The sequence below is a fragment of the Pieris napi genome, chromosome 10, assembly GCF_905475465.1.
Source record: "Pieris napi chromosome 10, ilPieNapi1.2, whole genome shotgun sequence".
NCBI lineage: Eukaryota > Metazoa > Arthropoda > Insecta > Lepidoptera > Pieridae > Pieris > Pieris napi.
The window spans coordinates 8,801,574-8,819,073 of NC_062243.1; the positions used below are offsets into that span (position 1 = coordinate 8,801,574).

Consider the following 17,500-nt stretch of genomic DNA (forward strand, 5'->3'; position numbering starts at 1 on the left):
AATCTAATCAAAATGTATATCCAGCCCATCTATTGCCGAAAATCGCATTAAACAAATAATGATTGCTCCCATTTCGAACGGATGGCTGGCGAAAGTGGGCCAAATTTGGGGTCCCTGTATTTGCGATACATTGAAATTTCCACTTTAAATCATAACATTAAGGTTTATATTAGTACTCAATGTACAATTAGGTTCTATATCCGCACGAACCAAAAGTTATCAATTATATAACATTTTGCAGATCCCAGTGATTCGGTCAAGTATGATGTATGATTTGAATCATCAGGCAGGATGCGACCAAGTTTATTATATTAAGGAATACGCATTTGAATAAACGGTCGTAAATCAAGGATATTATTGAAAGAGGCATTAACATTTTCATAAATATCTCGTCTTGAACATTGTAGGAAATAGTGGATAACAATCGTTTTTATTATAAACGTCTAGATAATACATTTAAATAATGGCAAGTTCCCACACCTGCGCCCTACTTAAAAATTATATATATTAGTCTCTGACGAGAAAATAATTATTTCGGGCATTTTTTAATAAAATCAAGAGACCAAAATAAAATAGGATCACCTTATTAATTATTTGTTTGTCTTAAGAAAGTTTATATTACCTATACATATATGTTCCAGAACAATACTCAAACGAATTCGTGTTCTGTGGGTGGGGTACTCTACTTTTCATAGAAGGATATCAGACCTAAACAATTTTTACCTATGTTAAACTGAATTCAACATTTTCCATTTCGATCATTTGTCGCCGCATTTGTGTAAATATGTTAGAGATTTTTTGTACTAAAATTTGAATTATAACTCAACAAGCGTTGGTGGTGTAATGGTCAGCATAGTTGCCTTCCAAGCAGTTGATCCGGGTTCGATTCCCGGCCAACGCACACTTTTTGTACTGGCTTTTTTATTTTTTGGACCCCAAAATTTACCAAATTTTATATATTATGTTCCTTCCATATCCGTTGCGCTCATGTGAGATGTCGTATAAAATTTATACGTTAAAGCTGGAATCTATTAGAGGATCATAGGGTATCGGCGAGGTATTAAATAATAATATCTGTAATAAATAATGTTATATCCCTTATTCATGAAAACTAAATCACTCAAATTGATCTCTTTTAACTAAAGTACTGTTTCGTCTCTTTCTGAAAATATTGTTTGTGCTGTGATGTGGGTTACCTGTAGGCTGTAATAACAATTGTTGGCTTCAAAATCTAGTCTTTGAAATTTCGGTTATCTCAAAATATAATTTTTATAAATGCATGGTTTAAAAACAACTGTCGTTGTTTAAACAGCTTCGGCGCAATTCAATTCTTTTTGTCTTATTTCTCTTAAAATACGTCACCTCGGTGGGAGAGCCATTTGTCACGCCTAAACAAACACGAGATATAGGGCATGTTGTTTACTTTGAAATATTTGAATTTTACACGTTGGGGTGACTGTAAAGTGGTTTATGTTTGCAGGGATGTTTAGAACGACATGAATAGTAGGAATAATTGCCTAAAGCATACGTATCAAGGTTTATACAGCACATTCTAGCCAGACTTGGGATTCTCTTCTTTTTTTTCCCTTTCTTGGCCTGCACGGTTTGTGCGTCAGCCATGTAAAAAAGTTAGGAACTGCGTTATTAGATTTATTTTATTGGATTAGAAATTGGAGCGGAATTTAGAAAAGGATCAGATAAATACATATAAGTACATAAATGGTTATAATTTTATATTATTATAAAAAATAAAACTGGCTAAAATTCTATATACATCAATATTTATATTAGATAAAAGGACAGAAATTGAAGTAGGAAAAGGAATTTTAATGGATAAAAGTGAGGAAATAAAAGCGGAACGGTCATGTCGAGTACAGGCGAAGAATATATGATTAAAATCCCCAACGTCATTGCCACACTCACAAATATCGTTAGGCAAAAGGTAAGGATTCTCTTTAAAAATTTATATATTTACCTTTCGAGGATGATCTTTGTTAGGTTTTCTTTGGATTACCTTTGGATTACCTTTATAATTATTCCTGAAACCTGGAAACCTGGCGATCAGTTACAGATGAGGCAAAGAGAGCCGGAAAGACTAGGAGCGAGGAAAAATGGACCGAACGCGTTGGAGTCTCCCTATGAACGCCCTCTGTCCCATCCAGGTCACAAATTAAGTCAAGTTGTGAGGATGGGAGTGACGTCATACTCTCAAAAGGTTAAAGTGACGAACGTGAATGTTGACTGTTATTAGAGGACTATTAAAATATGTTAGGATCCTTGAGGAAGTCTGGTCTGATCCCATCAGTCTGGGCACCTTTCCCTCTGACTTTTTGTATAGCGCAATCCCAAGAACATCGGCGCTATTGATTTTAATAGGACTACATATATCGAAATTGCATAGAAACGCGTCGGGGTCGGTTTTTCTATGTCTGTGTATCTCTAAGTGTGTGTGTGTGTTCTAAATCTGTAGTATACAGGTTTTTTTATAAATAATAATTGATTTTGTTTGATCTATATACATTTTCATCTTCATAAAAAGCAAACATGACGTAGATGCCTGTAATGAATAGCCATCTGGTCTATAAATCAGATTCTAACATTGGGGCTTTCCCACTTCAGTTTCGATATATACATATTTCATATATGAATGAACATTTCATGTGAGTGATCTCACGACGGGAAAACTATGTTTTAAACGCAATTGATAACCTCGAGAGTGATATATATATATGTAATAAATATCTAGCTGCGTTCCGACTTCCGAGGCTTCATACGCCTTCTTTATATCTACACTGTATAACATACGATACATAAAATGCAATTCTAAAACATATTAAAAATATATAAAAACACATATATATCGGCCCAGTTGTTAAGGAAGAGTTCAACCATAAATACAAGATTTTTATACAGTCAAAATCTGTAATAACGACATCGAAGGGACTACTCATATTTGGTCGTAAAAACCGATAGTCGTAACAGCCGATGACGTTGTTATTATAATATGTAATTAAGTACCTCAGAATTCAGCCGGGACCTTTGATTTTGGTCAATATAACCGGTATGTTGTTCTAAACGATGTCGTCGTCAACGGTTTTGATATGTGTTTTTTCAACGTGTGTGTAAATATTTTATAACATTAAATATTTTTTAAATATTTACAATAGCCATTACATTAAACATAGTGGTCCTGGATTAAATTATCAATGAAACAGTTTTGAATTAGTAGGCACAACCTATCTTAAATGAAATAATATATTCGACAAAATGGCATAGCATCTAGTTTTCAACCCTGAGATGTTTATTCCATTTTCATTTTGTCATAATAATAATTTGATTAAAATGACAAATAAAACATTATCACGAAACAGAGACGGTCTTACTACTGAAAGCAGTTTCCTGTAAGATTGTAAATGTAAAATTCAGATCTTATGGCTTCTACGAAGAGATGACATCACACATTCAACTGAAATATTCTGGGAATGTTGTAGGGAAAAACCCCAAGTGAGATCAGAAAGCATGCTATCATTGTTTATGTATTAGATTAGTTAAAAATAGATAGCTCTAATGTTTGCTCTTGTTAAATTACACCATGCGAGAAAACGTGATTTCGCGTTCTATATTGTATGAACAATTTTTTTTATACACTCATATTAAAACGTTTTGTAGTTATTAGAATTATGTAGACTTTCTGTTAGCAGAGGCAGTGAGAGAAAAGTGATAAATATATCAGTATGAAGATGTACATAATAAATTAAGTAAGAATAATGATAGTACACATCATATTAAACAATCACACGAAACAAGAAAAAAATATAAAAGCCAACAATAAGCAGTCTTTTTGCTATAAGCAGTTCCAGACAAAATAGTACGACTGTTCAATCTAATCTATAAAAAATGTACAGAACTTAAAACAACTCTTATGTAAAAATATATGCACAGGAAATATAATAATACAATGGGTTATATTTTCAATGTTCGTAGTCTACTTTTAAAAGATTACCTAGTCTGGGCCACAGGTAGAATATTCACAATCGAATGGCAGTCTCCTCAGTGAAATAGGAATTGAAAAAGCTGGATATATGTGAAGGGAACAGGAGTAACTGGTTATAAGAGGAACGAAAAGAAGAATGCCTTTTACATTAAAAGTTGTATGCTGTCTTTAGTAGGACAATATACCGCGCATAATAAATTAAATAATTAATATTCTGAGAAAACATAGATTATTTTACTTAAAATATATATAGAGTAAGTCGCCAGACTTCACGCGTCGGCAAAGCAAACATCGTAAATGTTTTATATAATAATAATAATAACACTTTATTTACATCACAATAACACAAAACAAGAGAAAAATAAAATTAAATAAATGAAGATAAAGGAAATGGGCGGTCTTACTGCTAAAGTTAGTTTCTTCCATACTATATAGACTAGAATTAATCTACTAAAAAATTTCTGTGACGTAAATGAACAGTTTATAAAGTTAGAATCTGGACTGGATTGAAATTATATCAATTGGCTAATTACACACATGATAACTAAAGTAAGATTTTTATCAAGATTAAACGTGAATGATAAAATATAAATATATTTTGATAATAATATTTTAAGAACACATTGAAATCCGATAATTATTATAATTTGCGTTGCGTACCAATGATATTGTTTTTATCAAAAGAGATAGAGAAAATTCAAACAACAAAAGACTAAAGCGGGCGTATTTCAAAGACACGTGTAAAAATTTATATTTTCCCGAATTAATACTCCATGGTATCAACCTCCTTTATAGGCTTTAGTAAGAAGAAGAAAAATTTGACGCTTAGATGAGAGAAGGCTTTTATGAAATGAATTCATCATAATGATTAATTTTAAGATACTTTTCTCTTAATAAGCTTCCACATCATACTGATTTCGTAAAGAAAGCAAGAATCTCGTTTTACCATCTTTTATGCATTGTATGTTTTTTGTACTATAAGTAATTAAAAGAAGCTAAAGACATTTCCATAATTTGATGAAACACACATGCATAGTTTGGTATCCTGGATTCAATCTTTTCGAAACAACAATTATTTCACAAAAAAACACGTATAAAGAAGAGATACCGCAGAAACCTTCCCCACTGAAAGATATTACTGTTTCATATATTTTTGTTCAATTAAAGACTGACCAATGTGTTGATGCCCTTACTGTCACTACAGTGTCGGGCGCTAATTTATACATAGCGAATTTTAGCCGATAATAACTTAAATACATAGTAATGAGGATTGTGCATTATTGACGTTTCTTATAATATCTCTGGCGCTATTTTTGTACGAAAAAAAACGTGTGCCTACTTTTTTTCTTGGAGTAAATCATATATGATTATTATGGGAAAATATATTTTCCTCTCTTGCCGATGTGACTAGCGGCCTATCTCGCCTTCACACTGCTGGAAATTGTTTTTAAATATTTTGGAATAGGTACCTAAGATATTCAGAGATAGTGTAGCATTCTAATGGTTAAAAGGGCTCAGTTGGTTGTAGTGGGCCCCACCACAGTCCCCGAAATCTTAATACGAAATCTTAAAAAAGCATTCTAATAGTGGAATACTTTTTAAAAACATACTAAAATACGTTTATTTTCTCTTGATACAATTAGTAGAGCTCTCTTCAACTAAAATAACAATTTTTTCCCAGTAGCGTGAATTATATATTATACGATTATACTTTGATGTGATTTAAATAAACAAAAGTTATTTATTTTAATCTATTTGTATTCGAAATATTGATTAACAATATTTATAATTCAACTCTTTATAATGGTATCTTCACATTTAATTTAATACCTGCAAAACACATTTTTTTAAAATATTTTTTTAGATAATTCCCCCACTATGTTGTCGTCGAAGATATATGTACAACTTTAGTAAATGGTATTGTTAACCCGGTTGATTAAACCAAACACTGGGCCTAAGATTTCTGTATCTCTTCGTGATCATTTGTTTTCTCTAATAGGCAAGTAGGTGATCAGCCTTCTGTGCCTGACGCACGCCGTCGACTTTTTGGGTCTAAGGATGCCATGCAGGTTTCCTGACCATGCCTGGAATAGACAGAAGTCCATTGGTTTACAGCTGAAGATCGAACTTACGTCACTGCTCTTTTTACCTACTGAAACAACGTGTTTCCTTTTTTCTGATGGACCGAATATGACAAAACTAATTAATGAATACCATACGGTAAGTATTAGCTGAATTAGTGATTGGTTTTAACATCTAATCCCTCCCGATGAATATAAATAGTTTTACTTGACAGCCAAATTCAATTAACAAAGTTAACAATTCCGAGTATTTTTGTAGGAAACGAGTATTACATGTCACACTTCCTAGTTCATTGTTATGGGTCACGATTGTATGGGTCCTTAGTACAATGCAATAAGGTTGCTTTTAGCGTGTAGGTGGAATGTGTATGAATGGATGGCACGTGTTGGACTGTACGTGTGACGTGTTTTTTTTTATTGATTTACGATGAGGATAAAGTGGTAACAATATTTAAATATTTTCCTTGATGAAAAATTGAAAATGTAATTATTCATAAGGAAATATCTCAATAGTACTTATAATGTCACCATAAATGACTAGGAAATAAGACTTATTTTAAGAGTAGTTTGCTATTAACAATCACGTACATACTTTTCTTAAGCAGAACTGAATAGACGTTTGACCACAATCACACCAGATGTTTAAAGAACAATTGTTTTTTTTCATAATAATACCCATACAAGCCGAATTAATTATTCGACACATCCAGATGGTGCTGCTTTACGGCCAAACACCACACCGGTTCCCCGAGTAACACGGACTGTAAAGTGAGATGCCTGTTCAGGAGATGGCTATTATCCGTCGCTTGAATGAGCCTTCAGCCTATGAATGGTATTTAGTATTATCACAGTCTATACACATAGACAATAATAAATAATCTAAATTTCATAAAAATCTTTCTAAATTTCTTTTCTTTGCAAAAACAATTATTGTATTTGGCTCTTGACATGCGTAAAGAGTGATATGTTCTTTTACAAAAATCAAGTCTATAGTAGACAAATTTAAACGATAGATATAGTAGTTTTTTTAGTAACATTGCTTTCCATAATCGCATTCTTGAAAGTTTTTGTACAAGCATTTTTGGGGAAAAAGGCTAAAAAATATTTGTTCATCGTCGCCGTGGCCGGTGGTCCACAATTAACTTTCTCGTAAACGAAATAATTTAAAAAAGTGTGCATTCTCACAAATTATATTCGCTTCAGGGAGCTTTGTAGGGTGACCACGAACTCAGTCGATTGAGTACACGCATAAACTCACTCACATAATATAGCTAGGTATATTATTAAAATATATATTTATTATAACAGGTGTCTCAAAAGAAAGTTTAAATCAGGTAACTGAGCGCTTTTGAACGTTTACCCACGATTTAACCCCTAAGGAATTTTTTTCTTATGGGGTTATCTTAAATCTAAAGTCTAAGCCTAACTTCTCTGGCGCAACTGAAAGAAAATATCTGTCACGAAATGGTAGCCATCACTGAGTCCACCTGCCGAGCCGTCATAAGTAATTTTATTGTTCGATTAAATGAGTGCCGCGAATGCGAGGGTCTACATTTGACGGTATTATTTTTAAGAAATAAATTCCCAAAATGCGTAACTTAATAAAGAATATTTTTTTTTGATACACGGCTTAATTTTTTTTAAATCGATCAACTAAATATGACTTCCTTTTGAGACACCTTGTATATTCCTCATTTATTGTGGTATATTTAGCTACTTATACTTAAATGTAAATAACTTGTACATATACACAATGAACCATTTAAATAAATTATGTGTTTATACACAACTAAAGAGTGAAATGCTTTTTTCCAAAACATTCTCTTATGACAGCTTAACTCATATAACCACTAGTGGGGATGGTGATTACTTCTGACACGTCTGACACGCGCGCCGAATGTGTGGTCTTCATTTGGAAATTAACTAAGCGAAACGATCTGCTTTGTTTATAATGCCGACCAATTTTAACACATTTCGTATCAATTTCAGTCCAAAATTGTGATATTCATTTGAATTTCCTATTTTGTGCATAAACGAATTGATAACTTCAAACAGGGTCACTGGAGTTAAGAATATCATGTAGGTAATATGTGTTTATATAGTTTTCTATATAAATCATTAGTTTCCGTAGTCTAATTTTGATATACGTAATTTATAATTTTAGATATGATAAAAATTCTAATTGAAAGATTATTATGGGCCGTTTCATTGCACGCGAGATGTCGTAAAATAGCCTTTGACATTGAGATTGACAGTAATCTCTATAGATCATGACTTTAAAAAGCGTTATTTTACTCTATAAATAACTTGGCTTAGTCAAAGTACCAAAAGTTTTAAGATCAAAAGGATTTTGTATGTGAGTCACGTGACACAAAACAGCCACAGATTAGTCGAATCGACAATGACGTACCATGGCACTAAATATTGTATTTGCTTTACAAAACCTAATATTACTTCCGAGTTTCATTTTGTCGGAGACTGTTCTTGAACGAATATCTGTGTATTTGGAAAATTGAGAAAACACTTGATTTTTGTTAACGTATTGATTGGCATGGTACTTTATAAGGAACTGGTGCGATGCTTTCTTGCCTTGAGAAGCGTCAATACTTAAAAGAAATAAAAATAAAAAATTGTGTAGGTTTCATAGTCACTTATAAATAATCTGAAAGGGTTTTTAAAATCTTATCAAATAGGTCATTACGATAAAGAAACTCGTTTTTATCCCGTGAAAAATCTAATTATGATATACATGGTACTGAAATAATCTTATAGTATTCATTGAACTATTTCTCGCTAGCCAAACCAATCTAATGAGCAAAAAGCATCAATCTAGTATGTATAATTTTAAAAAACCACCACGAATTTCACAATATTCAAAGAAATTTCAAGTTGATTGATGTTCTAAAAACATTGTAATTCGATACTCGCTTTCTTTAGCCGTGTCTCAACTTTATTTTTACAAGTGTAAATGTTGCCAAATTTCAAATATTTCATGTAACATAAAACTTTTTCTTTACACTGTAGTTCCGGAATTTCAAAATTCTTAAATAAATCGGCCCTTAACTAGTTACATTAACTTTCATATCTTAATATATATAAATTACGTGTCACGTTGTTTGTCCGCAATGGACTCCTAAACTACCGAACCGATTTCAATCAAATTTGCACACCGTGTGCAGTTTGATCTAACTTAAAAGATAGGATAGCTCACATCTCAATTTATACCCGCAATATTATTTTATTGCAAAATATTTGTTTATTATTTGATAGTCACAATTCAAACAGATGGCGCTGTGTTGAAAGTACCAACGTTTCACATACGCTACAATTTACGGCCAAAACCAATATGCAATCTCAATCCAATTTTAGCTGTCATAGACTGACAATTCAATCCATTTCTAAAGAAAAGCATGCCAATATTCAATACATGGACTGAGATACCAATCTAATTATTCAACCAATCGTTCAGAGGGCGGATAAGAGATTGAAGATTGCCCTCTGTATGAAAATGAATGTTTACTCATGCCAACAACCTATCTGTCCATTTTGACAGTGCTTCGATTGGCCAAATCAATCTCGGATTGCTATCGGTGAAACTCGTATGATTTGGGTTTGGGATTGCGACCTAACTTAATATTCATTGGGAAAATTTATTCATCTTCGTCATCTTCCAGTTCTAGTGATAGTGATTTGGAAGTTTAAATGCAATTATCCGATTGGGATAGTAATTCTGAAGCTGGAAGAAGACAACGTACTTCTGTGCGAAGACATAAGAAGACAAGAATTTATTATATCCAGGGCCTGAATGACGCCGAATTCACATTTAACAAAAGAAGCTTTGGAGACACTTTTACACAAAGTGATGTCTATCATATATGACTTCTTGCAGGTTTCATCTTTTCATCAACTTTTGTAAAAAAAATTTAAATATTAGCTACAACCAAAAATATTTGTTACTATAGATACTACCTACTAACTCCATTTCAAAACCTCAAGACTCCAGCAGAACATCTTTATAACGAATCTCAAATACGAAGCAGAAATGTGGTGGAAAGGACATAATATGGTGTTTGGAAAAAATCGGTTTGTCAAAAAAGGTTTTGCTTCAAGTATCTCGTGTACAAGCCGTGATAGTGGCATGTGCAGTGTTGCACAATATTGCTATTGATATGCGAGATGAACATTTTGAACTACTGCAACAAGTAGATGAACAAGCTGATGATATTGATCAAAGCGCAATTGACAACGTGGGAAATGCAAGTGTACGAAGTAATCTTATAAGTGATTATTTTGCTTTATTACTATAATATTTTATAAATTACAACATTTTTGAGATAAATTAAATAAAAATTCAATGCTTTTATTTAAATAAAAATACATGTTTATTATCTTCATCATCATTGTTCAACTCGTCTATATACTGTAAAGAATAACCTTTTGCAGTTCATATGAATGCGAAATTCATATGAAGTTCATATGAAATTTTTAATACAATACATCCTCGCTCCAGGCACAAAATCTAATATTTTCCTAATTTATTTAACAATATATTTTTTTCTATGGCCCATAATTCTCTTTTATGCTCTCTTTCTTCCTCTTCAAATGCTCATTGCTTTCTCTTATTTAGAAGCTCTTCCTTTCAATTGACTTTCATTTCCTTCGACAGACAACAATATCATGTCTTTGACTTTTTCCTCGATAGTAGTAGCAGCACTAGGGCCACCTCCTGTACGATATGTTTCAGCATGTTTCAAGGCAGACTTTTTTCTTGTATCCCTCTTTAAGCTTTAGCACTGCGAAAGTTTACCCCACTTGTGCTATTAAACAGCGCCTCCAGCGTCTTCCAGCACTGCTCTTTCTCCTGCCAGGTGACTGAGTCACTCTTTTTATTTTCTAATATATTTTTATGGTCAGCAACAAGCGAAGTTAGAAGGTCAACTTCTTCCCGGCTGAAATTGACGCTTCTTTCACGTTTTTGCGTAGACATTTTTTTAAGTTAAAGAACCAACCTCGAATCACAAAAACAACATACACAAACTACTCAGAGAAAATTTATATTTGTAATAATATGTACTAAAATACTCAATAACCTAACAAACAAAAATACCATATGACGATGACAGCCCGTTTCATTACAAGTAATATTAAATGACCAACAAAAAGGTTAAGGTTCTATGTTTTTCTATAGAATTTTGTAACTTTATTTGTTCGTAACAAAAAAACAAACAAAACGTTGCATAGCTATTTGCTACTTTATCCATACATTGTGAAACAGACCCTACTTACCCTACTTTTCGTCTTACTTATTTTATTTCGTTCCAAAAACAGCAAACTTTTGGTATGCTTGAACACAACATATTGCATTGAACGAAACGCGGTCGAGAGGCAAGGATCACGCAAAAGATTGCTGTCAATCTTTTGTCAAATAAACAATCGGATAGCAGAAATGTTTATTGGCATGCAGATTGAAGATCGGTCTTTAGATATGAATCAGTCCAAGATTGGTTATAATCATAGATTGATGATACATTATTAATTTTGGCCATTAATGGCAAACCACCAAAAAACCATGGTGGTCCCCATGGCTGGTGTTCTCCTACCGGTTCCCTTGAATAGTTGGCTACTATGTAATATAACAAAAACCTTAGCCACAGCAAAGCTTGGCCGGTCTGCTAGTTATCTATAAAATTTAAACTTTTTCCTGGATTTAATATGCAAGAAAAACGGGTAGGAAGTTAGTTAGTTATTAGCTATCTAATACAGCCTTCCGCGGCATGGCGATTCTTTTAAAATAATGATGCACTTACCAAGTTGTTTATTAGTTTTTTCTTTAGTTTTTAAATATAGATAAGTATATTTAGTCACCTATACGAATAATAAAAAGAGCAGTGTTGGCCTAGTGGCTTCAGCGTGTGACTCTCATCCCTGATTTCATAGGTTCGATCCCCGGCTGTGCACCAATGGACTTTCTTTCTATGTGCGCTTTTAACATTTGCTCGAACGGTGAAGGAAAACATCGTGAGGAAACCAACATGTCTTAGACCCAAAAAGTCGAAACGAAAAGTGCGTGTGTCAGGCACTGGAGTCTGATCACCTACTTGCCTATTAGATTTAAAAATGGTCATGAAACAGATTTAGAAATCTGATTTTTTATACGAATAAATAAATTTTGATTTGATGTTTTATTGAAATATATTTTTATTGAATTAATCGCGAATATAGAAATTTTATAGTCATTCAAAGTAAACTACTTTATTGTATAAACGTTTTATTTTAATTAAAAAATTATGCGAAATCTCTTTTTGGTTTTGCCTAGCAAATCTTAGTCATAGCTTAGCAAACACATCACGTACAAAGAATCATATTTACAAGAATGAAATTTTTGGAGTTGTACCTTGTATTCCAATGAAATGTATGTCATTGCGAGAATATTATGTCTTATATCGACACAATAGCTTACCCGAATTGAATACTAATAGAGCCTTCTATGACGAAACTATTCGCATTATTTGTAAGCATTATTGTTTCTAGCGAAGTCCCGACCACCATACATCATGGCGTGGGCACATTTTCGCGCGACTATTACGGAGAATAAAATCGATAAAAGGTTCTCTCACGATTTCCTTCTAATAGAATTAGAAGGAAATCGTGAGAGAACCTTCCTTGACTTTGACTTTTTGACTGTCAAAGAAGACATAATATAAACATAAACGGTTTTTCGCGATACTAAACCGAAATGTATTCTGGTCTGAGATTCGAAATTATTTTTCTGACGGTCTTTTTAATAGAATGATTTAAAAGTTACAATGTAAAATGACACAAAGTTTAGTCCATAAAATAGTGAAAAGTTACAAAGTATTTGATAGCTTTGAATGTAATCATGGCTTTTATCTCAGTACCTATGCATAAGTGTAACGATAGATTTTCGACGCTCTGCTCGTTCTACTGTAATGGAAATTTATTAATATTACATATTATGATATTAAATATCATAAGATTTTTGAAATAAAGTTTTTTTTTTCTTGTTGAGTAACTGATACGTCAGGAATCGGACATGCTTGTATATTGCACGGTAAATATAATTTTATCCAGTGTTACCCTGTAATTTATAAGCTTACTCTAAACCGTACACTTCTGTCACTCTTAAGTGACATATCTATATATATAAAAATGAAACCCGTTTTCCGTTGTCACGACATCACATGAAAACGGCTCGACCGATTTGTCAGATTTTTTTTTTGTTTGTAATTGTCAGGAGAAGGTTCTTATAAAAGAAAAAAAAGAAAAAAATTGCGCGGAAAATTAGAAAATTCAAGAATACTTAACCACCATACAATTCGAACTTTTTGGTGTAACCTTATGGCGTTTGACATAACACAACATTGACAGAATGCGTGCTGCAAATATCGTCAGAGGATGTAAGAAAAATTAATATCGTTCAAAATAAATGCTTCGATCGGAGTTATTATATTGATAATATAATAATATGCGAGCCAGAAAAACAAACAAAGAATGTTGTATAACATAAAGCATTAGAATAATAAACACTTTGTTTCTGAAATATTTTTTAATTCATTATTTGAAATCAATATTCATAGTTAAGACAGGACAACGTCTGTCGGGTCGGCTAGTTATGAATAAAACCCATCGATTTGCCCAACAAAACATATTTCAAATAAGTTATATTAATAAACGTATTCAAATTGACTAAAGTACCATCAAATGCTATGGTCAGACATTATTAATAAAATTGCGACATATAACTTAACTTATTCAAAGTAGCTCGGTAGCTGTAACCAGTATTAGGCACCTTAAAAATGTAATTTTAAATTACAATTACATATAATATATTATTTTAGAGTTAATGCTGCTGGCTTAGTAGCAATATGCTAAAAAATCAAAACTAGCTTTTAGAGGCAAAAACCTTATTTATAATTTAAATAGCTCGAAGCAGGTAGAACAAAGACAATGACAAGCCGACAAATATTTGCCTCTATCCGTGAAATAAAAGGTTTCTGGGACTCAATAAAAAAGGCAGCTTAGCTCCCTTGTTATAGATGATTAGCGTTTTACATGTGGATACATGTTAAAACAAAATCTGTGTTATATATAAAAAAAATAGCGCCTACTTTTTTTGTGGAACACAAAACTATGGAATTGACTCGACGCTATAATCTCTTTGATTCTCGTATCACTTTTAATTTGTGAAACTAGACTTAAATTAAAAAATAAACATAGACTCCATTACAACAGAAATACTGTATTATTAAGCACCTTAAATAGTTTTTACAATTGTAAATAATAAATGATAATAATACTATTATATCGTGATGGCAATTAAATAATGTTTTATTTGTTTTGTTAATCCTGTTTCACCCAAACATAAATCTAAACATTAATAACATATATTGTTTGTATTGTGTTGTTCTGTTCATGAATAAAATGAATTTTTGATAAGATTACGTAAATGAATAGTAAATTAATTAATATGTTAACGCATTATATAATTCTTATTAAGAATCGTGTCATCTTGTCATCCAACTTAAAATATATCTTTTTAGCAGTGTTGTTTGTTTAATTATAGAAAAAATAATAATGTGTTAATTATACTAAATTCTAGTTCTTTAATAATCTATGTTATCGACATTGACGTCACTCTTGTAACAGTTGATTAAATATGTAAGTTAATAATAAATTCTATAATTCCATGATCTTACACAAGCGTTGGTGGTGTAATGGTCAGCATAGTTGCCTTCCAAGCAGTTGATCCGGGTTCGATTCCCGGCCTACGCACACTTTTGCTAGGAACTGTCACTATGAAAAGGATTCTTCTTTTTTATTAAAGGTATTTTTAGTCTATAATTAAACTGTTCATTAAGAAATTATATTAAAACAGTATGATGTCATTGTTGACATGGGTTTATCCAGATATAGATTCTTAGTAGAGTGACTCGTAAGTTTTGTAAGATCCAAAGAACTGGGGGACATATTGGGCAATCAATTAAAACATTTCGTCGTAACGCGGCAAATTGTATTTCATTGCTTTTAGAATAATTTCAAATATACTTTATGGAAAATATATACAATTGTAATTCGCGATGATATTCTTATAAGATTTACCACATTGTTTATTACCCGGAGGTCCTAAATTCCCTGCAAAAATACAACTTCGGTTTTCTGCTACTCACCTTAAATGTAGATTATTATAACAGGCGATACTTGATATTGATATTAGGAGACTAAGGGTGAGATCTATAGTCCGCACTTGGACTTTGCTCAGACTTACCTTACGAAAAACTTTGCCTAGTGTACACTAAGGTTAAACTATGATTTCGTATTTATAGACATTTTAACGGTGAGATTAAGCTAAGCCCAAGCTAAGACAGCAAATGTCAAAATACAAATTGATGTTTCAGTTCATGCAATACTTTGTTTATTATCCTTTAAAAAAGTAAACAATAACAAATATTTAAACATCTAAAACGGTACACATATATCTTCAATTTATTGTTATTTATGTATTCATTTATTTTATTATTGCAATAACTAGAAATTTACGAGTAACCTTTAGAAAATGTATTAATTATTTAAAGATGACAATAATTTTGTTACGTAGAACGGATCGCATTGTTTTGACAACAGCAACAGAGCACTTGTATCAAATATCAACAATTGAAAATTTTGCCTAAAGTGTTGTATATGTTCGGAACGAATACAACCAAAATCCTTCCATCCTGTACGGTGAGAATGAATTCAAAAGAAGGAACCGTATTTTGAAACACACGGTATTAAATGTGATCCTGCCACTGATCATTACAAACTTGCAACCTTATAACAACAGAGGATCGCCAAACCTACCGCAATTGCAAATACTTTTTGCATTAAGGCATAAAAATGCAACTGGATGTTTTCAGGTAATATTGTGTTCATAAATATGTATGGTTTTTCGATTTGAATATTATAGGTACCTATGTATTCTCAAATGATTTTAAATACATTATATGTTGAAGACATTTGTCTTCTGACTTTCAGAAACATAACATATATGTAACTAATAATAATTCATTGACATTACAGATGGTGTGTGGTGATCTGAACAGAATAAGCCAATCTACAGTCTGTTTAATTATAAATAAAGTCTCTGCAGAGTTGAGTAAATTACTTCCTAGATTTGTAAATTTTCCAAGAAATATGAACACAGCCAAAAGGAAGTTTGAAGAATTAATAAGATCTAATACTCACCATGACCTAAACAGTATAATCAGAGCTATTGACTGCACCCATATAAAAATTAATAGACCCAAAGGTATCGCTCACTCTGAAGCATACAGAAATAAAAAAGGGTAATTTTCTGTAAATGTGCAAGCAATAATAGGGCCTGATATGGAAATATTTGATATAGTGACCAGGTGGCCTGGCAGTTCACACGACAGCAGGATATTTAGAAACTGCCAGGCGTATGCAAGGCTGCTAAATGGTGAACTAGAAGGAGTTTTAGTAGGTGACAGCGGTTATCCGGCACTTAACTTCATGTTAACAACACTTTTATATCCAACGACAAGAGCTGACAATAATTATAATTATTCTGAAATAAGAACTAGGCATATTGTTGAAAGGGTTTTCGGAGTGTAGAAAAGGAAATTTCCATGTTTACAGCTAGGACTACAGTCAAAATTGACAAAATATACTAGTTATATATAATTATAGCTTGTGCTGTATTGCATAATATAGGTATATAGAGTCATAAGCATCCCCTATGCTTATGATGATGGTGATCTTGCTGACAGCAGAAGTTGAGTAACACAGAAACAATGAAAGATCTCCTACAGGTCTAGCATTCCGGCAATCTGTGATTGCACAATTTAACTAGGTAATTTGTTCGGTAATAAAGAATATCAAAACAAAACTTGTTTCATTTTAAACATTTATTTTCTGATTCTTTTTTTGAGTGTAATACATATTTCTAATACTAATTTATATTTTTGTTGAAGAAATTCTATTTCTAACAGATTTTTTAATTTTATATGTTCCACTCCTATCTCAAATTTTTTAGGGTAGTCAGGTAATAAATGGTAGAAGATTCAGGGAAACGAAAATAACAGATGTGAAGCGAGAGTCATCGGTTAGGTTATAGTTTGAATTTCGTTGTCACTATAATATGCCAGGGCTGCCAGGTGACAGATACGATATCACACCAGTTATTTATAAGATCTCTCAAAAATGGGGTTGAACACTTATATAAATAATGTAAATAAACAACAATAGATACCATAATAATGTATAATTATTTTATTTCATGCATTTCATAGGTATTTATCAAGATCATTTAAAATTTCTTTGAATTCAAATTCTATTTTTCCCAAAGTCTATGGAACTCTGATACCAAATGGCAACACCGTTCATTAAAAACCGACAAAAATAAAAA

At 32.1% G+C, this 17,500-nt stretch overlaps 1 long non-coding RNA gene and 2 other non-coding genes across 3 annotated transcripts; all 3 read left to right on the plus strand.

The window, feature by feature from the left end:
- The first annotated feature begins 829 nt into the window (after positions 1-829).
- Trnag-ucc lies at positions 830-901 on the plus strand. Its single transcript has one exon. It is a non-coding gene; the product is annotated as a tRNA-Gly (tRNA).
- Positions 902-14,796: 13,895 nt separating this feature from the next.
- On the plus strand, positions 14,797-14,868 carry Trnag-ucc. Its single transcript has one exon. It is a non-coding gene; the product is annotated as a tRNA-Gly (tRNA).
- Positions 14,869-15,564: 696 nt separating this feature from the next.
- LOC125053239 lies at positions 15,565-16,981 on the plus strand. Its single transcript, XR_007117550.1, has 2 exons — positions 15,565-15,989; positions 16,153-16,981. It is a non-coding gene; the product is annotated as an uncharacterized LOC125053239 (long non-coding RNA).
- Positions 16,982-17,500: the final 519 nt, after the last annotated feature.